Raw genomic sequence first — 23,936 nt, forward strand, 5'->3', positions numbered from 1 at the left:
ACTACATTTACTGTGAGAAAAATAACCAAGAGCCAGATCTACCCTGTCGACCAGAGGGTTCACTCCTTGTGCAGCTCTGGAAACAAAATACATTCCAGAATCTAAGGCAAAGCCATTTCTTAGGGGACCTCCTGGAGGTAAAAGCAAGCTCCAAATAATTCTTTTGGCAACACTAGCCCCCTAGATTGTTAAGATTCAATGTATAAAACTGAATGCCCTTTAACTTACAAATTTTTCTTCCCCTAGGAACAGTCAACTTATTTACTTTAAAGTTCACCTTTTCCACAACAAACCAGTCAGCATTATAAACCAGTGTATCTTAAGCATGAATGTGCATCCGAGGCATCTAGGATTCTTAACAATTTGCTGATTCAGCGGGTCTGGGGCTGGACCTGTTCTGCTGTCCTAACGAGATCCCAGGTGAGGACGATGCTGCCGGTCCCTGGACCACACTTTGAGCAGCAAAGCATGCCAGTGATGCACAGCCCTCCCATCCCAGCAATCACAGCTCTGCACACATCTGCTCTTTGGTGCTGGTTTAAAATTGATTATACTTTGGAGGTAAAGGGGTATAGCTCAGTGGTAGAGTGCATGCTTAGCACGCATGAGGCCCTGGGCTCAATCCCCAGCATCTCCCCTGCCAAAGAAATAAACCCAGTTGCCTCCTCCCGTCACCAAAAAAAGGAAAAATCTTCGTGATGCTTTGCCCAACACTAAGAACAAAATTTTACAACTTTTGTCAAAGTAAAAATGTTTCCAGACAAAGAAGAAGAAAAAAAAAACCTTTTAAGTTTGGATGAAACTCTATTGCTAATTATAGGCTTTCATAAAGCAAGCCTTAAGGGTAGGATTCGTTTTTAAGTTCATCAACTGCTTTCACTCAAGGAAAATTAAGGGTTGCCCACAGTTGACAGGTATTTAATTACACCGTAACAGAAAGAGGGCTTGATTACAGTCCATTGTAATTAAATCTTTGCATATTCTTCAGCTTGCGAAAGGTCACATGAGGAAGATGAATTTTTAAGGGTTTTTTCTTTTTTTTTAATTTAATTAAGAAAATGGATCAAATTGTTGGAAACAAGCATATCAGCCCCATACAAAGATCAGTGGATAGGTATAAAAGGGGACTGCTTTTAACTCTCATAATTTATTACAGTGAAAACACTGCATAGTTTGCCTTTTTTTGTTTGCCCTGACTTATGAAATGAGCAAACATTATTAAATCTTAACAGATTGATCTACTCTTGTCAAAACCCACATTATGCAGCACAAGGCCTTCCCAGAAAGAGATGACTCTTTCCTGGAAAGTTATTAACAGTTTTAAGAAAATGGTATGCACTCCAAGACCGCATCAATACTTCTAGGATTCAAAGACTGCCTGTAATCCATACAGTTGTAGCCATTTTCTGAAGATAACTTTTTAAATCTTTGCATCAAGTGTTGCAGGGAGTGAAAACACATTCACAATTTTGCTCCCACAAGCTACACAAAGATCATTAACTATTGTGTTTAGTTTTTCCATATTGAGGGGCAAACCAGAAATTCAGAGGCTAATTCTCTATCATTATGTTGTACCTTTTCTTCCATTATTTCATAATATTTTGGTCAAGCTGTCATCAGAAGCGCCTTCCAATCCGACATAGGTTTAAATTCAGGCCTGGAGATGTAGCTGAGATCAAGGTATCAAGATTCCGCAAGTGGCATTAATCCAGTCTCGCTTTTTCCCCTGAAACAAATCAAGTTCCAGAAAAGCCCACAAGATATGTAGCAAATTCCTGTGTGACCACAGATCCCCTCACTAACTCTTCTTGTTAATTCTTGAAAACTCTGGATGGCCAGCCAGCCCAGATAGCACCCTGTGCTCCCCTGGCTGGCAAAAGATGACATAATTGTGTTAGTCTCTCAGTTCTTTCTGCGATTTTAATTGAAATGGTACTTTTGTTGAAAGCTGCCATTGCTTTTTGACTAGCCACGCAAATAATTATGTTGTCCAGGATATGAGAGGAAACAGGCCAACCCAAAAGGAAACCAGGCAGAGGCTCGGAGGAATCTGACCAGGATTCTGAACACAGTAACCTCTCCCTCTTTCCTCGCTGCCTTTCTCTCAGGTTTCTGTGAGAATCTGTCTTCCCAGGTTTATGAGAACCACAGAAAAAACACTCCAGGCAGCGGAAGTGACACAGTGAAAATAGAATGGAGCAAATTATCTTCGGTGGCCCGCAGAGCAAAAGGACCATGGTGTGTGACCCTGACGGGCCCATGAGGAGACCAAAATTTTCCCATGCACATCCCCTTAGGGCTCCCTCTTCTTCCACTGGCTCTGACATGCCAGGAGCCATGCCACAGCATCACAGTGTAACCGAGCAGGACCCTATGGGGCCTCCCCAGGGCAGACCTGTCTCCCTCATCCTCTGCTTTCGCTCCTCTCTGAAGTCCCCAGATAACAGTATCTGGTGCAGATTTCCTGGGTTGTTCTACAGATGCTAAAACCACCACCAAATGGAAGAAATTAACTACTTAATGACCCTGAGCATGTAGCCCCCAATGTATTGGTGCCTAAGGACTGATAACTTTAACCCCTGTGACATCACCCGTTACCTCTCCATCAGCCAGTCAGAATTGCACACGAGCTGATCACATATCCCAGGACTCCCCCTCCCTCACCTGGCCTTTAAAAATGCTTTGCTGAGACCCATCGCCGGCGAGTTCGGGTGTCTTGAGCACCAGCTGCCCTGAACTCCTTGCCTGGCGCCCTGCAATAAACGCTGCACTTTCCTCCTTCACAACCCGGGTCAGTAGATTGGCTTTACTGCATGCGGGCAAGTGGACCCAAGTTTGGTTCGGTACCAACGGCATCACCAAAGGGCAGGCTTCTGATGTACTTAGGGACACCCTAAGGGACACTTTCTTCCTGAAGGAAACTCAGCCGCTGACAGACTCTTCCCCAGGAGGCATGTAGCAGAGCAGCAGCCTCGCCCAGGGCCTCGGGGTGCAACTTGACTGGCAGCTCCCACCTTTCACACACACGGCCACTGGTCATTTCTCAAAAACCGTTGTTGTTTTAATGACTTCCGAATGAAAACTGGAAAGGACAGCCCCAAGCTCCATCTCCCCAACTTTCCAAACACCCTTGCTTCTTCACTTACGGCCTTTCTCTCTGTCGGTAGAGAAATTTCAGAAATATGTTCCACCTCTCTCTTAAAAGTCCATGTTTTCCAGATGACAACCAGGCTCTAGCTGTACACACCCTCTCTCTTCCAAGGACCTAATAAAAGTTATGATTCAACAGAGGATCTCCTCGTCTACCACTTAAAATTCCTCAGCTACATTAATTGTACTAATAAAAGCAATTGAGAGTTTTCTTATTTGCAAGGATCAGCCTAAAAGACAGAGACCACCCTCCCTAGTGGAAGAGAGGGATTTTTCCATTTAAAGGTTGTTTTCTTGAATAGTTTAACTAGGCATTAAACTCAGACCGTCCAGAGCCTTGGGCCTCTCAAGACTCCCTCCTTCCCTCCTGGCACAGGAAACTCGGACCTTGGCTCTCTCCCAAGCCTGTCAACACTGCTCCCAACAACCGCCAGAGAAACCATATGGTCTCTCCACACCCTCCCAATGGGGCCAAGCGTATTATCTCCCCAACCCACCCACAGCTAATGTATTTGCAATTCAATTATTGGGTAGAACAATTGAGTTCCACACTCTAATGTCAGGTGTGCCCAGGAAATGTCTTCTAATTCTAGTAGTGTTGTCAAAATAATCTACATACTCAGGTAAATAATAATTTATACACGTAGGTGTTACGCAGAGTTTTAAGGCTTTTGTGTTTCCTTATTGGCATTTTCACCTTCAAGGAGAAGGACAATTTGGAAGTATTTCTGGACGCTGCTATTTCAACACAGTATGGGAAGGTAACTTTCTAAGTGAAAGAGAAAAAATGTTACCTGGGCCAAATGTTGCCAGAGTTTTAAAAATCATAATAATTTTCATATTAAAAAAAAAAGAGTTCTGTATAATTTTTTAACCTTAAACACAACATTGCAGCTCAGATTCAGAAAGTAGTTTTCACAGGCACCAAACTCCATCTGAAAAATGGCCATGGACTATCCATCTACCCATCTAGTCACTTTTATTTTTATTAGAATGCATACTTAGTTGTGGTCCCTAATTTTGAAAAGAAGTATGTATCCCCAGTACTAAAAAGACAAAATTGGAGGTTCAAAATTACTTTTATGAGAGAATAATCACATGAAAGTCCAGATGTCTGACCAGACCACTGCTCTGGGATTTGACCTGAACTAGTATTTCCACCCCCTACTTCTCACCATCCATCCCACTCAACACCTCATAGACTGAGAAATCCTGTAAAAAAACGCCGTGGCCAAGGGACTTTTCTAAGATGCCGAGAGACCACAGACTGTATCTGGTTGGCCCGTCTCCTCCCCATACTCGCCTGGCTTCATTATGAAAAGATGCCAGAAATAGCATTCCTACAGGATTTCCAGTACGGAAGCCACAAGAACGCTCTTTCTCATGGTATGGCAATCGTGCAACAATATGGCGTCATCTGGAAAATTACAGTCTTGGAGACAAATATTTTTTCCCCTCTCCAATGATTTAAAATAGACAGGGTGTCGCCCAAAAATTATGCTTTCCTTTCTCCAAGATGGAGGACTCTTCTTGGAAGGCTTCCCCTGGGGGCAGCAACCCTTGCTGCTGGAACCCCTGAAAGACAAACTCGCACACGAAACTCCTTGGACAGCCCTCCAAAGATTTTGGAAACTACTCAAAGCATGTCTGATGAAAAGGAAGGTATTTTAGGGTATACTACCAAGTAAAAATTTCGTTCTTTGATTTGCCATGAAAGCAGCTCGCAGTTAAAGTGAATGTTCCATAGAACTGAAATTTGCATATTATGAAAAGTATCAACATTATTACGGCGGTTATTGTTTTGGGTTACATTTATTTTGGATACACTCTGCACAGAAAAGAAGATTAGTACTCCAAGAACTAGTCATCAATTTAGGAGACTTTGTATAGAGGGCCTTTTTAAGGACTCAGAACAGAAGAAAAAGTTCTCAGAAATATAAGTAGTGAGTTCCTTAAAGGTGTGTCTGCCAGATTCATAGCTGTATTCCGGTATCTAGCCAGGTTGGACTCATGATAGAAACTCAGTACACATTTGGGGAAAGAAGAAAGAGGAGACAGTGGAGCAGATGGAAGGGCAAAGGAAGAATAAAGGGTGCCAGGTGGTGCTCAACATCCTGGTAAGTGAAGCTTCTTTATTAATTAGAAAAGACTCTCAGTCACTTGCCTTCACTTGAAGAAACCCTGGCATTCTCCTTTCTGAAATGGGGGCTGTTTTTCACTGTGATGGCAAATAAGGCTGCAGACCCTTGGTTAACCCACCATCGGTTCAGGCCATTTCTACTTCTTCTTGCAGGACAGAAGCCCACAATTATTTGCAGTTGCGTAAAGACTACATACATATGCCTCCTCCTGGCTCTCAGGTTCCAGATTCCTCTCTAATCTTGACTGTGTTTTTCTGGGTTAGACAAAACTGCCAAAAAAAAAAGGAATAAGGAACACCAAGCAGGGGTTTTCTGTTTTGTTTTTCGGAAAGAGAGCTTCTTATTTCTAAACGAATGAGGGTTTCATGAGAAGGGTCTTATCTCTAATGTTTAGCCTCTTTGTTACCAATTGCTTCCTGTATTTCTTGGAACTCTCTAATCTCTAACCCCAGATGTTGAGGATTTTTGGAGCTCCCACAAACAGAAACACAGAAGCCAAGCTGATTGGAACAAGTGCAACACCAGCATTACCCACAAGCAGAGACAAGTGATCACATAGATAAACCACTGGAGCCCAGTGCCTCTGAAATGTGGCCGCCCCCCACCTCCCCGCACGCGCACACCATCCACAAAAGCCACTGGGCTTCAGAGGGCTCCCTGTGTGGAAACCGCCTCCTTGTCTTCAGAGTCAATTCCCCCATTGGCAGTTTCCCCCAATCCCCGCCATCTGAAATCTCAGGGGGGTGATTCCATGGACAGCTCCGGAAAGGCACCACCTCCAACTTTCACCTTGACCTCAACCCTTGAGGGGAAAAAGGAAGTTGTTTAATAACTGAGAACCAAGACACTCAAGTAACCTAAAACATATTTGCTGGCAAAAATCTGCCTTCTACAAAGCGGCCGAAGGATGATAACAGGGTGTGGAGAGATGGAATCAGCAGTTAAGTGGATATCCGCCTGTCACTTAACCTTCATTACATAGCATTAGACACCAGCGTCTGGCCAGCTTGGCACTCAGTCTTCCCACATCACCCCACTGGCAAGATGCCTCCCCAGGTCCACAGCCTCCAGCCACAACACTTTGGCCTGAGGTTACAAACTGTAAAGGGGGTGGACAGTACTTGGATGAGATCAGGGGTCAATTTGGACTGGATTCAGGCCCCGGGTCAACAAGATTTTGCCCAACGAATCCATCCACTCCCCTCTCCTCTTCTTTCTTTCCCTTTCTGGTCTTTGTATTTTGAGCAGCCGCCCCCACCTCAGATCCAGATGCACTTCTGTTTTTCCTAAATTCTTCTCACCCTTACCGGACCCCAAAGTCTTCCTTCCTCTGTCTTTCCAATGTTTCCTCTTTTGCTGCACTTATATTTCTTGAAAACCAACATGAATTGGCTGCAAGCAAAATAAACAGATGCAACTAAGAGAATCATAAATCACCAAGTTGGAGAGCGAGATTCTTCCCAGTACAGGAAACCGTCTCTCGGTTGGTTTCAGAGAAGGAGATAGAGGAACAGAGCTTTGGTTCCCCTTAAATGTCCTGTTCCCCTAACGAGACCTCTGGGATCAAATAGGAAGTACGCTAGACAGATTGGATATTCAGACAAGCTCATATAGAGTGAATTAAAGCCCTCTTCCCTGGATGCACCTTACGTCATAAATATGGAAAACAAATACAAGCCTTATCTTTTCTGAAACTCCGTGTGTTTGGCTCCGTAACAGTCACACGCCAGAGCTCACTAAAGCCATCTTTCAGCCAAAGTGCATTGTGAATCTAACTTGCCTCACCGAGCTGGAGCCGCCTGCGCCACACCCCCACCACACACACACATACACAAGCATGGGCACACACAGACGAACACACGGACACACCGTCCCAGTTCCACAGCACCAACCACAGAAAGTGGCGCTTGCATCCACCCAGCTGTGCAAGCCACACCCAATCAGTCATCCCCTTCTGCTGAGTGTACCTGCCAAACAGTTCTCATTTCTCTAGCCCCCCCATGCTGTCATCGTCTTTGGGTCATCCAGGGGTGGTCAAACTCTTTCTACCAAGGGCCAGATAGTAAACATTTGAGACTTTGTGAGCCAGACTGTCTGCCACAGCTACTCAATTCCACTGTTGTTGTGCAAACGAAGCCACAGAAATACACAAGCAGATGGGCGGGTGGGGCCCACAGGCTGGAGCTGGCTGACGGCTGGTGTGGGCTACGAGCATCTCTCCTCCAAATTACCACAGCAGCCCTTCTAACTGGTCTCCTGTGTCCTGTTTGGCTCTTCTCTAACTCATTCTCTACCCTGCAGTCAAAGATCTTTCAAAAACATAAATATGAATGAGTCACTCTACTGTTGAAAAACTCTGCAATAGCTTCCTAGCTCCTTTCAGATAAAAGTGAACATCTTTGACCACCACCCAGTTAGCACTTGAGGATGAGGCCCCTTGACCTCTCCACACTCTGTGCTCCAGTCCTTCTGAACATCTGTCCACACATACATCTAGCTGCTCTGGCCTCTGGGCCCTCAAACAGGCTGTTTCCTCTCTGAGTGGAACAATTCTGTCCCCTGAAGCCCATCCTCCATGTCCTGTGTCCTTTAGATCACCACTCAAAAGCCATCCCCTCATGGACGTTCTCTGCCCACCACCCTAGACCACTCAGGGACTCCAGCTAAGTGCTCTCCCAGTACCTCGACCTTGCATCGTGCTTTGCCACTAGGCCTTGTTTAATTGTCTGTCGGCTGCTAGACTGTAAGTTCTGGGACCATGTCTGTCTTCGATGCTCCCATGTGCTCAGCATCTAGGGTAGTACCTGGATGGATGGATATGATGCGTGCAAAAGAATGTTATGTCGAATGAGTGAATAAACGAATGAATGAGAATCCAAAGCAGGATCGTAGAATGTTCCAAATTGTTCTGTAATACTATATGTACTTGATTACCCATAAGGACTGTAAAAGTACACTGTTCAACAGGCATCAAAAAAAATGAATAAATGCTCCTCAATAAAGGTGAATAATTTAGTTGTTAAACATATTGGAGTTCATTATATAATCCAATTAATTGGTTAAATATTCATAAAATTATTATTAAGCACTTTAATGTGTATAGAGGTACAACTGTACGAACCTTACTTCCTATACATCACATTCCTGCTGACCACTGTCCCATACGTCAGCAATGAGACACGGAGACACTACCACCTCACTAGAATCATGATGTTAACGATTTTTGACTCCTTCCCATTCACACAGGCAAAATAATGTCACTCTGAGTCTTTTTAACAGCCTCAAGTGTAAGGGGTGCAAATTTTCCAGGGTACTGGAAACCACTCGTGTAAGTAAAATTTGATAAGAAAGGAAAGGAGATCTCTTACTGAATGGCTCTCGGCACTCCAGAGCTGAGTAATTCTTAACTTGGTTTGCTCAGCAAGGATTCTTATCAGCAGTTCTAGGGAGAACTAGGCCAATTGCCTTTTTAAACAGACTCTCAGTGACTCCAGTATGAAGCCCCAGTTAAACACTAGTTGAGTGGCGACCTCTTGAGGGCAGCAGCCGTGTCCAGGCCATTGCTTGATCCCACCTTGGCCCAGAGCCTGACACGCAGCAGGTGCTCTGGGCAGATTCGCTGATCTAAATTGTAACAACTGTTATCTGGGATGGCGGTGATTAGTGGAAACTTTCACATTTATACACCTTTGCATTATTTTTTGAAATGAGCTTGTATGTTTCTTTTCTAACCAGAAAAAAAATAAGTAGATCATCATTCAAACTTATTTAAATATATATGGAAATAGACTAGGGTAAAATATGTATTTTTGAGGCAGAGAATTAGATTCAAAAAAGTACTGGTGAATAGGATAATTTGAAATTAATAAGCTGTTATGTAGAAGAATAAAACACTATGAAATATAAAAATTTCTCATAACAGCAACCATGAAACAACGCATTCCTGGACCCTGCTTTCAAGGCATCATCAGTCTCGTTAAGTTAGATCAAGTGGCATTTAGGTCTACACCTGGTGTAGCCAGTATCTTGAGTAGAGTTCCTACTTAGTTATTTAGAAGAAAAGCTTTATATAAAAAAAAAAAAAAAAAGAACAAAACAAAATAAAATAAAAATGGAAGTCTTTCCGCTCTAGGACAATGATTGAATAGTTTACCTTCCGGCTGTTAATACTGCCACTCCTTCCAGATAACCCAGGATTACACCTTCCACCCGTCCACACTGGTGGGAGAATAGAAATCACTTCTTCTGGAAGCTTGATTGTATGCCTCCAAAATCACTTGCGTGCTCTGAGATGTTCTTTTTATTTTATTTTATTTGTTTTCATTTTTTAACTTTGGGGGTGTAATTAGGTTTATTTATTTTTATTTATTAATGGAGGTACTGGGGGTTGAACCCAGGACCTTGTGCATGCTAAGCATGCGCTCTACCACTGAGCTATACCCTCCCCCACGAGACGTTCTTATTCCAATGAGATGAGCCACCTTCCAAACGTATTCTTTTATTTTCCTTGTTCTTTCGATCCTGCCCACTGGTTTCACTTTCCCATAATTCTTAGTTAATTGATTTTCCAATCTGTTTTTCCTAGAAACAAATTTAAGAAGCGTTCACACCAAGTTAGGGTATTTAATAGCTCTCTCCCGGGCCACACCCCAAACCACATACACACACACACACACAAAAAAAACCATAAAAAGCTGCTGCCATTACCGTCTCACCAGTCAAGCTATTTCTCAACTTTGCCACTTATTCTCTGCTTTGGACTTTCATCCCAGCCTCATCTCGCTGGTTTTCATCTCATTATTAGTGTGTGCATAGATTTTCCCCTGACTTTCCAGGCCCTTCAAACGGACAACTCATTTGGAAAGTCAGCCTTGGCTTTGTCTCCTGTCTAAGATGCTGCAACTTGGATTAACCCCTTTGACTCCCTACATACAACCTATGGTCAAGAAGTATTCCTGGCTCAGCCAGAATCTTCCGTAGGGACCCAACCTGGACCACAGAGACCTTGATTCCCTCTTGTCTAGGAGGAGCGATGAGATCGTTTGGAAAAATTAATCACCTAAAATGTTACTAAATTATTGCACCTGGGTTCAAATTTATCCTCATAAACCATGTTTTGTCACTGAATCACTGCTGTCACTACACTCAGGATTTTAATTTGATGAAAGGGTACTTACAATTAAAAAAAAATTTTAAGTGAACACAGAACAAGAAAGAGAATTTGATGCTCCCCCAAACCCATCTTGCTCCAGGTCTACTTTGGAGATTAGACTTTGATCAGGGTTAGGCCTGTGTGTCTGATCTTTTAAGAAACATCGAATGGCCTTGGGAAACAACACAGAGATTGAGGGTTTTTTTCACCCACTGGGAGGACCCATTCATCATTCAGATCATTTTGTGATCCAACATGTAAGTCGTTAGTACTTGCTGAGTGTCTGTGTTGTGTGAGTTATAGTCCCAGTTGGCTCTGTTTTCACCTCTGATGGACACAGTATATTAAGCCGATTCCTCGGGGATGTAATCTATGGGCTACGGAGAGGACAGGAGAGGCACAAAGACAGAGCTTCAATGTGCCCTTGAAAAATGACGGCAAGTGAGAAGGCCCTGGAGGGTAGGAACCCAACCCCTCATGAGATGTCTTGGTCTAAACCGCCTTTGCTGGTTGCTCTGCCACAACCCTTTCCATCCGTCTGAGCTGGAGGTGGTCTTGGATTCTGCCCTCCAAGAAGCCGTAGGGCAAATAAAACAGAATGGTTACCAGCACTTGAATGTTCAACACATAACCCCTCTTTAAGAAGTAGAAGTTCAAAATCCGGGACCTTCCAGCTGGGCTGTGTACAGCTGTTGTACCCTGAGTCCGTGCCATCCCTTTGAAACAAAAAACAAAGCAGCGGTAATAAAAATAAAATTTGTGCTTTAAAAAAAAAAAAAGAAATGTTGGTCCCTTCCCACTCATGTTTATGTATAAACCAAGCACCAGCAAAACAAACTGGTGGTTCAACTGGCATTTTAGTTATGAGCCATTGCATTAACCAAACAAGCTATGGGACACCCACAGGCATCTCTTATTTTTATGATGTCCAGGTAGGTGTCCAGGTACCCTACTGCTCCCGGAGAGGCCTGCAATCTTCACAGACATCGATCTTAACAACTGCCCAGAGACATTGATCTTAACAACAACCATAAGAAGGTTTAGAAACTTTAGAAGGAGCAACCCTTTCTAAGCTCAGACATCAAAACCGTCGGGACGAGAAATAAAAACTCTAAAGCCTGACTTCATGGCTGGGTTGGTGCTATTTCAAGTGACTGCTTCCCGCTCTGGTCACTCACCCCTGTTCCTTGTCACCTCCCCAAAGACCCCTCTTCTTGCTCACAGGAGATACGTACGGGTCGATGCCTTTAGAAAACCCCATTCTTTCTGAAGCTGCACCGGCCTTTGCCAACTACTGAAGGAGGGGATTTCCTAATGGACTTAGGAAAATGCAGCTCAAGCTGATGAAACCATCTTCTACTTATTATTAGGCCCAGGGTGTTGGAGACAAAGTATGACAACCTACACTGTCCGCAGCTGGCTTTTGAAAAAAAACAGCTTCTTGAAATTAAATACAGTGTCTGCAGGGGCCTGACCAGAGGCATTCTGGGAAGGCACCTGTACCCAGGCCGAAACCAGGGACGACGAAAGGGGGAGTCCCCCAGGGGTGGTGAATCTGTGGTTTTGACTGGCGTAACCAGTCCCATTTGGGTTAAGAAGTCAATGGAAAAATGATCCTTCCTCAGTTACTTTTATTTTGTTTTTGTTAAAATTTCTTTTGGAAAAATTAAACATCTGGACCTCTTTATGGAAAGAGTTGTTATGGTCACTGGGGGGAAAAAATTATATATATATATATTTTTTTTTTTTTTCATGGAGTTTGAATCGATTTGGTCAGGGAAGGCCTGGAGGTATATAGAAAGCCCCAACACAGGGGGGCTGCTTCTCCAGCCTTCATTTACACACTTGGGGGGAAGGTATAGCTCAGTGGTAGAGTGCAGTGCTTAGCATGCACAAGGTCCTGGGTTCAATCCCAGGTCCCTCCATTAAAAAAAAAAAAAAAAGAAGAAGAAACACTTGGAAAGTAGACTTTCTGCTGAATGCATTCTGGGGCACTGGACTAACAAAGCGTTCGGGCCACAGTCACGAGAGGCAGCAGCGTTTGACAGTTGTCTCTAGCAGGAAGGCCAGCCTATACCCAGCAAAGGGGGAGCTCTCCTCCCCTCGGCAGGGAAATTCCTCTGGGGTTTGAAGTTGGATGTTTGTATTGCTAAGTTGCTGGTGTAATATTTCCTCTTCCTGGAGCTGATGTTTCATATTTGAGGGGGGAGAGGAAAACAATGCATTTGTGCTGTTTTTCAATCAACGTCTTTCCTCGGTGGAGCACGTCTTTTAAGGGAGACACTTTGGGGAAGAATGCTCTACCCTCTCACCCTCATTATTTTTTGAAAATAAGTTGTGGAAGGAAGTGGTTTTTCATGCTCTGCTTTCTTCCTGAGCATGGGGCTTAGGGAAAAGGAGACGCTTTTAAAACCCTCCAAATTGGTATTTTCTTGAACTTGGGCCGATGTTCTGGATTCTGATCAGAGCTGAAGTTCCCACCCCTCTTCTGCAGGCTGCTTCTGGAGCCCATTTTGAGAGCAGAAGTCTTCATCCTTCAACCCCGAGACAGAGAGAAGGTAAAATCCAGTGAGACAGGAAAGCATTCACACCTGTGCCTTCTCCGCCCTCTGCCTCAGTGAGTGCCCCGCACACAGCAAACACTCAATAACACTTAACCCATCTTGATAATGTTGAATCTTCTAATCCAAGAGCACAAGATAGCTTCCCATTTCTTTGTATCATCTTCAGTTTCCTTCATTAATTTTTTATAGTTCTCAGAGTAAAGGTCACCTCCTCGGTTTAGTTTATTTCTAGGTATTTTGTTGTTTTTGATGTAATGGAAATGTTCGTGCCAGTTATAAAATCTGGTTTTTGAAGTGGAAAACAGAAAGTGAATGAAGGGCTGCAAACGGCAAAATACCGTTCTTTCTTCTTACGGGTGAGTTGTATTCCATCACGTATATATGCAGCATCTTCATTATCTATTCAACTATTGATGCGCACTTAGGATGCTTCCATATCTTGGCAATTATAAATAATGTTGCTGTTAGTAGCAGGGTGTATGTATCTTTTTGAATTAATTCTTATTTTGTGGTTGGCTTTATTCCTTTGATAACTATGCAAGTTAAAAAAGCTGAAGCTCTTAACATTCTTAAAAACAATGAACAGTACATATTCATAAATTTTTTAAAATATGGGCAGTATATTGTGTATATGTATTTACATGCAATACATTGTATATGTGCAGTCAAATTGTAACAGTGCTACCTAATATAAATGAAAAATGAAAAAAAAACTTAACCGAAAGCTCACTCTGGGTAATCAAATGCACCTTCCACATGGAATCTCATCATTGTTTGTTTCCTTTTTTTAAAAAGAGTCTCTGAAACAGAAATGACTAGAGCTCCATGAACCCATGCTTTTCCCTCTTAAAAGTTGCCCAGCAATCAGTTTGAGATCATGCAGATTGCTAAATGGACTAATACTGTGCTTGACCAAAAGTTCTTACTTGCCTATGATCCTGCTACTCAATTGCTTTAGCTTTTCAGTTTGTAAATGTGTCCTATTAAAATGCAAACGTCTTGGGGGAAAATAACACCGTATTAATAATAGTCATAATCACCCCTGTCAGCCAAGACCGCTTGAAAGGCGACTAAGAGCAAGTCACCATGGCCAGAAATGAGGTGCAGCGAAAACAGAAACGGGGCAGCAGGAAGAGGCCCAGGTGCCAGCAAGGAAGGGAGCAGAGAGAGAGCCCCTTGAAGGGGACCTAGAACGATTTCTCAAGCCCAGTTTCATAGAATTTACACTTCACGTGATTTACAGCTGTGCTAGAAGCCAGTCCTCCTCCCGCCCACAGGGGATCCACAAGGAACACTTTGAACTCTTGGAAGGAAAGGATTTAGTAAATACAAAATATGACTATCATTGCACCTGTTTCCTAGAATAGATAAGGGACTTTCTCTCCAGGTGTCTATTATCCCTTTGTGTCTTCAGGGTTGAGGAGGTTCATGTATACTTCCATGTCTGTTTCGGGAGAGGAGAGATAGGCAGAACTGAGGGACGACGGCGGAGGATAAGGCAGAAAATATGGGCAGCAGGTGAGAAAGAAGAAAAGCAGCTTACACATTTCAAATGGCTCATGCTCGGGAGACCAGGAAGAACGGAAAGCCTGTCTGACTCTGGATTCCCCCAGAAGCAGATCCTGAGACAGGGACTCGAATGCAAGTAGTTTATTTGGGAGGTGATCCCAAGAAGTAGCCGTGGGGACTGGGAAGAAGCCAGGGACGGGCCCAAAGTCAATAGTTCGTGTATAATCAGGCAGTTTACTAGTGTGGGCAGCGGAGGGTCAGCCCCGCTGGGTAACTCTGGGACATGGGCTGGAATATGCCTCCAAGTCATTCCATGGGAGGTGTGAGGAATCTGGGATGGTTCTGTTCCAGTGCTCATCCTTCAGGGCTGAGGGCTGCTCTCAGAGGCATGAACTCCCTGCTGCTTCTGACCTGCCCTGCCGTGGGCTGGGAGGCAGAGTCAGGGATGCTGGCAGGTGGTGTGAGCTGGAATAGTGAGTGCTGGGGAGATGGGGTGGGGGCAGGGGATGGCCAGGCATCCTGAGGCAACTAGGGTTGCCACGAAAGTCATGATGAGACCCTGTGGGTATGTACAAAGTCGTAACTAAGAAGTCGTTCTCATCAATTCAGGATCTTCAAATTCATTGAAAAGTTCCGACTTTTCTGTGCTCCTCGAGAACCTCCTCTACTTACCTGGCTTTAGCTAGCACTCCTACAATGGCTCCCACGCCTGCTCCTGCAGGCTGTACTTCGCTGCTAAATCCTCGCCCCAGGTTTCTTGCTGCTTAAGGGGCATCTCCACCTGGGGAAGAGGATCTCAAATTCAGTATGCCTTAAATTCTCTTCTCCCCAAGACCCATCTTTCTTTCCTGTCCTTCTAACTCAGTCCAAGGCACCACTATCCCTCTGTTCAATCAAGTTACAAACTTTGAAGTCATCTTCAATCTTCACTCTCTTGTTTTCTACCCAGTCACCAACCCCTGGACAGCCTTTCAAGTATCTTTGAATCCATCCTACTCTCTTCAGCTCCTCCACGACTGTGATTTTTCTGTATTGTCATCAGCTGTCACCTGAATTATTACAACATCCTCCTAACTGCTCCCCCCACCCCTGCCTTCGTTTTCTCCCTCCCTTCGGTCTAGCAGGAAGACAATTTTAAAACCCTCCTCTGATTACACTTATCTCTCTTTAAAATCTTCCAGTAAGCTTTCTTTGCCTTCAGGACAAAGTCCAAACTTTTTAATAATCCCACAAAGCTCCTGACAATCTGATTCTAATCTATCTCTCCAGCTCTGTCTTCTTTCTTCATGGTCCTCCAAGGCAAGGTTCTTAAATACACGCAACATAAACCAACTCTAGATGATTTAAGAAGCAAACTAATTGACTCAGAGAATATTGAGGCACTCGCTGAATCTCTGGATAGGCCAGAGAACCCAGATTAGAAGGCAGGCAGAAACAAAGGGAGCTTTTTTGTTTTTTTGCTGTTTTGTTTTGTTTTTTCTATTGTACAAATCAAACAGAATCCTTGTGGGCAGCCTGTCAGTCTCAGGCCTGGGGACCACAGGATCGTTAGCCATCCTGGGGAACGTTCTGGGGACCCTGTCCACAGTGGTAAGTACTTTTACTTGGCCTCTGCCATCCTGAGCTCCTCTCATTTCTCAATGAAACCCAGGAGCTCATTTTTTTTAATTTATTTTTATTTTTTGATTTACAATGTATTAGTTTCTGGTGTACAGCATAATGATTCGGTAATACATTTTTTTTCATATTATTTTTCATTAAAGATTACTACAAGCCATTGAATATAGCTCTCTGTGCTAGACAGTAGGACCTTGTTGTTTATCTATTGTGTACATAGTAGCTTGTATTTATTTATTTTTTAATGGAGATACTAGGGATTTAACCCAGGACCTCGTGCATGCTAAGCGTGTGCTCTACCACTGAGCTATACCCTGCCCCCACCCCAGGGAGCTCATTTTAAATGCAGAAGCTCCCATCAACATTCCTGGCCTACAGAAAACATTCACTAAAGCACCTTTCAGAGTAAATACAATGATGTATTTACTAAGATCTTGGCAAAGAAAGCACCTTCTATGCTGTCTTATAAGAGATCAGTTGTGTATGATAAACCCACTCCAGCTTTCCCTATCTTCCTAAATCTTAAGATTCATTCCACTATATTATTCCAAGGAATTTATGATATCTCCATTTTATCCAAAATAGGATATTGTCTAGTTCAAGTTTAAGTCACCCAAGTGAATAATTAATAAAAATTTACCCAGCTGTTCAAGATGGCCAGTTGAATTTTAACTCTCTGAGAGTTGCACCATCTCAAAAACTTTAAGCTGACTTAAAATTATACTTTTCTCTCCTTAGTTTAGCACCTTGAGAATCCATGCCCACACATATTCTACAGATTTTTGCAGAGATAATTTTTTAATCTTATTTTATTGGTGTGCAACATTCTTCTCCCAAGTGTGAGTTTATATCTGGCCGGGCTGGGATCTAACTTTGCTTCTGGGTCTAAGGAAAATGAGTGGCTGGTGAGGGGAACACAAGGACAAATGCTTTCTCCCCGCACGTCAATCCCTGACATGGAACAGTTATATGATCTCAAAGGGAGCAGCCTTATCCAAAAATGGAGAAGGAACGTCTTCGGGTGCTGTATTTTCTATTGTCACTGTAACACGCAAAACGTTAGTGGCTTAAACTAACACAGATGTATTACCTTATAGTTCTGGAGGATAGAAGACTGACGCAGGTCTCACTGAACTAAAACCAAGGGGTCGGCAGGGCTGCACTCTCTTCTGGTGGCTCTAGGGGAAAATTCATTTCCTTGTATTTTTCAGCTCTTAGAGGCTGCCTGCATCCCTTAGTTTGTGGTCCCCTTCCTGCATCTCCAACATCAGCAATGTTGCATCTCCCTTTGACCTTGCTTCCACGGCCACATCCCCCTCTGGCCACAGCTGGGAAAGGCTCTTCACTTTTAAAGTTTCCTGTGATTTGATTGGGCCTTCCTGGGTAGTCCAGGATAATCTCCCCATCTCGAGGTCCTTAACCTTAATCACACCTGCCAAATCTTTTTTGGCTCTGTACGTACGTAACGCATTCATACGTTCCAGAGATTAGGATATGGACCGCTTTGGAATTATTCTATCTATCACAACAAGCAAACAGAACTTGCTTGAGGCCTGAGTATTTAACGCACCCTGAATTTTCCTTTCTGTTCTCTGGATCCCATCCTTTCCCAACGTACATCTTTATTATTCAATAAAAGATATGGTAAAGTTGCACATCCAATTGATGTTGTAATTGGCAAGGCTCAAATTAAAGTCCATTTAGTCTGCAGCTGAAAGAGATGAGAAATTATTTTAGCACAATCATAGAAATCCCCTGAATTTTAGGCCTGAATTATTTGAGTACAATCATAGAAATTCCCTGAAACTCCCTGAATTAAAGCCAATAATTTAAGGTCTTGAACCTCACATTGTCTTTCTTGAGGCTGTTCAGAGATACTAGAAGTAGTGCTCTAACCCTATGGCTGTGGAATTTCTCACACCCTTCATCCTGGTCTACGACAGTGGCCTTCAGTGCTTGTTACAGACTACATAAACCATGACTTCGTTATTTCTTCATTGTATTTCATGAGCTACAGTTTGCCATCTCTTAAACATTGCTATGTTTTCACTGCAATTAGTCCAACAAGACCCAAATTCCCCTGCACTAATTTCCCTGACCCGTTGTGGCCACTCGTTGACGATTAGCCAGGGTGCTTCATTGTAAGCAACAGAAAGCAACTCTGATTTAAGTCAAAAATAAAATGTATTAAGGGATAAGAAGTTGCTCCCAGAATTGCTGGAGGGTCTTGAGAACCAACTCAGTTAACCTAACAGGAACCAAGAAAGCCAAGGCGGCCAGAGTCAGCCAAGGTGACCTGACAGGACCGGTCTGATCATGGAGACAGTGGTCCAGCAGCCACCACCAGCCCAGGCCACAGGATGCTGCCACTGACATTCTTACCACTATAATTCTGCCCAGAATGAACCCCTTCCTTCCTCGTTTTCTGCTTCACTAGATCAAGATCCCAAGTCCGGAGGAGAGGCATCTGATTGGCCAAAACTAGGTGACATTCCTGTGTCCTGGTTTCCTGGAAGACTTGACAGGCAAGGAGCTGGCCTCTTTTGATCAGCGTAGTGAATTATTCGGACCTCTTGGAGTTCCCATCATATTGTGCTTTAATAGCATAGATGTTTGTCCTCCCCACTAGACTGACACTGAAGGACAGGTACCATGGCCTAACTTGGTGTCCCCAGAGGCTACCACACTACCTGCCATACAGCAGGCTCTCAATAAATAAAAGATTAAAAAGGTACATTTATTCCAGGGTTTTCTTATGACCTTAAAAAAAAAATCCAAACTGAACTTATCAGGGAAATGAGGAAGGATGGAGAGTGTGAATGATAATAGGGAGAAGTAAGTCTGTTGGATGGAGGTGAGGAGAAGGGAACGGGTGGGATACACGTGAGTGTGTGGGGGTGATAGGTGGGTGTGCTGCAGAGCTGGACAGAGGCAGAGGTGAATAGAAAAAGAGAAAGTAAGAAACTAAAATGAGCAAATTGAGCAGTAGACTCACCCACATGTATTAGCGCAGCTCTAAAAGCCCAAGTGACCTGGAAAAAAATTACCCCAAACCTAAAAGAAATGAGTACGTAGGTAATTAATAACAAGCCGTAGCACTGAAATACTTAGAGGGGCTACTAATCCCCAATATCCTCAAATTATTTTCCCTAAAACAATAGTTTCATCATGTAACTCCTGATTTAGAAACTTTCAAGGGCTCACCAGTGTCAGAGATTAAAATCCATATTCCTAAATGCAGTATTCAAGGCCCTACCGAATCAGTCTTCCAAAACGAAGTCAACTCTCTTCTCGAGAAATGCCTTCCTTGTTCCCACCTCTGTGATTTTTCTTAAGCTGTTTCCTTTCCCCATTCTGAAAAGAGCTTCCTTGCTTCTTCAACTATACAAATCTAATCAGATTCCAATTAAGACTTCTCTCTCCTTAAAAGGAACCCTTCTGCACTGTTGGTGGGAATGCCATTTGGTGCAGCCATTATGGAAAACAGTATGAAGATTCCTCAAACAACTAAAAACAGACTTACCATATGACCCAGCAATCCCACATCTAGGCATATTTCCAAAAGGAACTCTAATTTGAAAAGATACACACAGTCCAATGTTCATAGCAGCACTATATACAATAGGCAAGACATGGGAACAACCTAAATGTCCATCAACAGATGACTAGATAAAGAAGTTGTGGTATATTTATACAATGGAATACTGCTCAGCCATAAAAAGGAATAAAATAATGCCATTTGCAGCAACATGGATGGACCTGGAGATTGTCATTCTAAGTGAAGTAAGCCAGAAAGAGAAAGAAAAATACCATATGATATCACTTATATGTGGAATCTAAAAGAAAAAAGAGGACACTAATGAACCCATCTACAAAACAGAAACAGACAGACATAGTAAATAAACTTATGGTTACCAGGGGAAAGGGGATGGGAAGGAATAAATTGGGAGTTTGAGATTTGCAAATACTAACTACTCTATATAAAATAAAGAAACAAATGTCTTCTGTATAGCACAGGGAACTACATTCACTATCTTGTAGTAACCTGTAATGAAAAAGACTATGAAAATGAATATATGAATGTAGATGTGTGACTGAAACATTATGCTGTACTCCAGAAATTGACACAACATTGTAAAATGACTATACTTCAATTAAAAAAAAAAGACTTTTCTCTCCTTCCCCAACTCTTCTAACCCTCTATCATTTTAGAACTCAGGCAGTGATAATAGTACCACCCATTCAACCCTAAATCACATAAACCCTCCCCCAGCTCTGTAAAATTATTCAGCTTTGGGGTTATTCATGTTACCACCACATTAGGATGAGAAAATCAAATTGCTAGACCATGACTTCTTCATACTCTCATGTTTTGACAATGTTAAAAAAATTAGCTTAAATAAACAACAGTATTAATACAATTACTTTCATATACATGAAAAGGAGAGGAAAAAATTATCCACATGAGAAGATGATTTAAACTTATGTGCACACCTTTAGTAGGTACAGATCTCACAGTTTAGGGGATGATGGATTCTTCCAACCTGGGCTAAAATCCCAACTTTCCCGGAAGAACTTTCCCAGAAACCCCAGCAAACCTCTCTTCACATTACCTTTGTATTCGGACTTAAGGATGGGGTCAGTTAGAAGTGAGAGGTTAAGTGAAAAAAAAAAAAATTTAGGTCCTATTTGAAAAGAGAAAGAGAGGAATGGATGCTGGGTGAGACTAAGAATTCTGCAAACCCTCCCCACCCCAGCAGCATGACCTGATTCTTTTGAACACTCAAGTCTGAGTTCCCATGGAATAGATTACACATCCGAAAGACAGCCGTTCTTTCCATTCATAAGTAGCCTATGTCTTAAAACATGTTCTCGACATTTCATGAAATGCTCCCTAATTTTAAAAAATCAGAATTTCAAATAAAACATCCACTCTTCTTTTTAATTGAATTATAATGGACACGCAGTGTTTAGGTTCAGGTATACAACATGGTGATTTAATTATTTCTATACATTACAAAATGATCACCAAGATAAGAACAGGTAGCATCTGTCAGCAGTGAAGTTATCACAACATTATTGACTATTTTCCTGTGCTTTATACTACATCCACATGACTCCATTCTTCATTTTTAACCAACAAGCCTTGCAGTAATAAATAATAGCTCAGAACGGCCACTGCCCAGCCCTGGCATGCTCCTTTCTTTGATGTAATACTCCAGGGTTTGTTGGCATAATGCTTTACAAGTTTATATTATCAAATCTGATTCTGTAAAAAAAAAGTTTACTGATAAAGAAATTGATGCTGTGCTGTTGGGAGATTTGCCTAGCATCCTGTGGGTCCAAAGCAGAGTCCAGATCTTCCAATAGAAGATGAGGCAGTGTGGAAAGAAATGGGGTTTGGAGTCCTCTTGACCTGGGTTCAAATCCCAGGGTTGGACTTAAACTAGGTAATCTGCAGAAGTGACTTACCGCAAGAGCCTTGGTTTTCTCTGTGAAAGGAGGTCACTGTCCTGCGCACAGTGATGGAATGAGGATGGGAGAGAGTGTGTGAAAACTGCCTGGTGCTCGGTGGGCCCTGATTAAAAGACACGTTGTGTTTTTGTTTTTTTTTTTCCCCAGCCTTGTCTCTCTTCCCAAAGTGCAGCCCAGGACAGAGGATCCTGGAGGGTGGTCACCTGGAGAGGCCTTCAGAATAGGGCGAGACATCTCTTCGCCTGGTCAAAAAGCAAGACCGTACCAGCCTCTCCTCCGACAGTAACGAAATCGGAGGGAACTCTAGGTTTTGGCTTCCTAGGATGGTTTACTAGGGCCGTAGAAGGACTTCAAGATGATTCTCATAAAAGCTGTTTTCCTTGTGATTAAGTTGTGTTTGCCTGTTAACTATGTGGTAAACAAACCCTCAGCTCCCACCTCACGGATCGAGGGCAGCCGCGTGTTAATTGGGACTCGGAGGGTAGCGGCTTGGCAAGGCTGCCGGGGCCAGGAAGCCAAGAAGCCCAATTTGGTTATCAGTTCTGTTGACACGAGCTGAGCCGTGTGTGGTTGTGTGGCGGGTCCCGCAGGTCTAGCAGGGGTTTTCCCGGCTATGAAAGGCCTGTTTGAAACGCTTGGCCTGGAGTCAAACAAGGGCTTCAGATCAGGGTTCCCACTGCCGTCAGCCCATCGGGGAAGGGCGGACCGAACGTGTCTGGTCTCATACTTGGTTCAGGACTGAGCAGAGAGGGAAAAGCAGGCAATGACACGGGCTGCACCTGGGGCTTAATCGGCTCCTCTGAACACCCACCACAAACCCACACCAGACAGAAGAAGATCCCTTTTCCTGTGAGAGCCATGGGCAGCTGAAATCTTTCCCTCTGTGTCACTTATCAAGGCTGAACTCAGACACACTCAATCCCCGAAAAAAGGCTGCCAGGGAATCAAAGGGGTGGGAGAGGTTTGCTGGGAAATTCCCCTCAGACAGTGGATGCACCACTGGAGAAGACAGTGGGGAAGAAATTCGCAGTGTAACGTGCTACCCTCCCCCAGGGCCAATCACTGTCAAAGACAATTTATTCTAAGCATTTTGTAATTATTTCAGCCAATGGTGTGTGTGTGTGTGTGTGTGTGTGTGTTACAGAAAGAGGGGAGTGAGTGAGTGTGTGTGTTTAATCACTTGCAGTTAAGTCTGTGTTCACAAGAGCTTTTGAGTTCAGCAGAGTCCAACCGCCAAACCCACACCCAAACACTTTGTAGATAACAGAAGACCCATTGCCGCTTATGCCTGTCTGACTGTACACAGACAAGCTTTGTGGCAGTGCGGGGAGGACCCAGGAGAGCGACCACGGACGTGAGGGCTCTGCAGTGAGAGTCACAGCAAGTCATTCCACTGCATCTGAAGAAACGTTTTGAGAAACTTCCCCGAAAAACCATTCATTCTGCTCCTCAGTCAATGAACGTAATTAGGTGCCTCGTGGGTCCCGCTATTGAGTGAAGTGCTGTGAAACAGGATGAGCATTTATTAGTAAGATTTCTGGTCATTCTTATACTCCACGTTAAATGCTCACAAGACTGGAAGCAATTATGCCAGGATGTTAACTGTGGTTAATTCTGAGTGGTGGGGGTAGAAGTGGGTGGTATTTTCTCCTTGTATTTAAATTATTACAAATGAATAATTTAAATACTTACTGGAAGAATGAATGAATGAATGAATGAACCTGGTAGGTCTACCTGAAAACAGGCCTAGCTTCCTGATTTCAAACTGCTTCTGTTCCTAAAGAGACAGGACGGATGGCAGTGTTCCCAAGCAGCTGTTTCTCTGGGATTTTTGTGTTTGTTTCTTTGTTTTGTTTTGCCTTCTACTTTCTTTTCTTTCTTAGGGTACTTGGAGAATGAAAACCAAGAGGCAGTGTACACAGTGGGACAGCAGAGTTGGGGGAAAAGGTTGAAAAGTTGTGGACCAAAACGAAAGCCAGATGATAATCATTTAGTTTTAACAAGCGGCTTCCTCTGAGGAACATGGAAAGTTGCTGCCGGCTGCCATACTCGGGTGAGAAGGAGCACACCACAGAAGATGACAACCATCCAACGGAAGCTCCCTGAGGGCAGGGACCATTCGGCCCTGGATTTCCTGTCCCTCGAGTGTCTGGGCATAGAGCACACTCAAGAAATAAACAAGCTTTAAGTTATAAGTGAATCCATTTCTTTTGAAATCTGAAGAAAAGGGGAAAACAGCTTTCAAATTGTAATACTTAGAAAATGTGGATAGAAAACAGTTCTGGCTGTGAATTCTTTACAACGTTATCGAGGATATCAACGTGGGAT

At 43.3% G+C, this 23,936-nt stretch overlaps 1 long non-coding RNA gene across 2 annotated transcripts in view; it reads right to left on the minus strand.

Annotated features, from left to right (window-relative positions):
- The window catches only part of LOC106730912, a 55,794-nt gene that overhangs the window by 14,502 nt on the left and 17,356 nt on the right, over nucleotides 1-23,936 (minus strand). Inside the window, exons 2-3 of one of the 2 annotated variants that reach the window (XR_004317206.1) lie at nucleotides 17,704-17,844; nucleotides 15,189-15,297 (exon numbers count right to left, since the gene is read on the minus strand). This is a non-coding gene — a long non-coding RNA (uncharacterized LOC106730912). The remainder of the gene's footprint in view (nucleotides 1-15,188; nucleotides 15,298-17,703; nucleotides 17,845-23,936) is intronic. The other variant, XR_001367355.2, reaches the window with a different exon arrangement.

Source organism: Camelus ferus, chromosome 34, assembly GCF_009834535.1.
Source record: "Camelus ferus isolate YT-003-E chromosome 34, BCGSAC_Cfer_1.0, whole genome shotgun sequence".
Lineage (NCBI taxonomy): Eukaryota > Metazoa > Chordata > Mammalia > Artiodactyla > Camelidae > Camelus > Camelus ferus.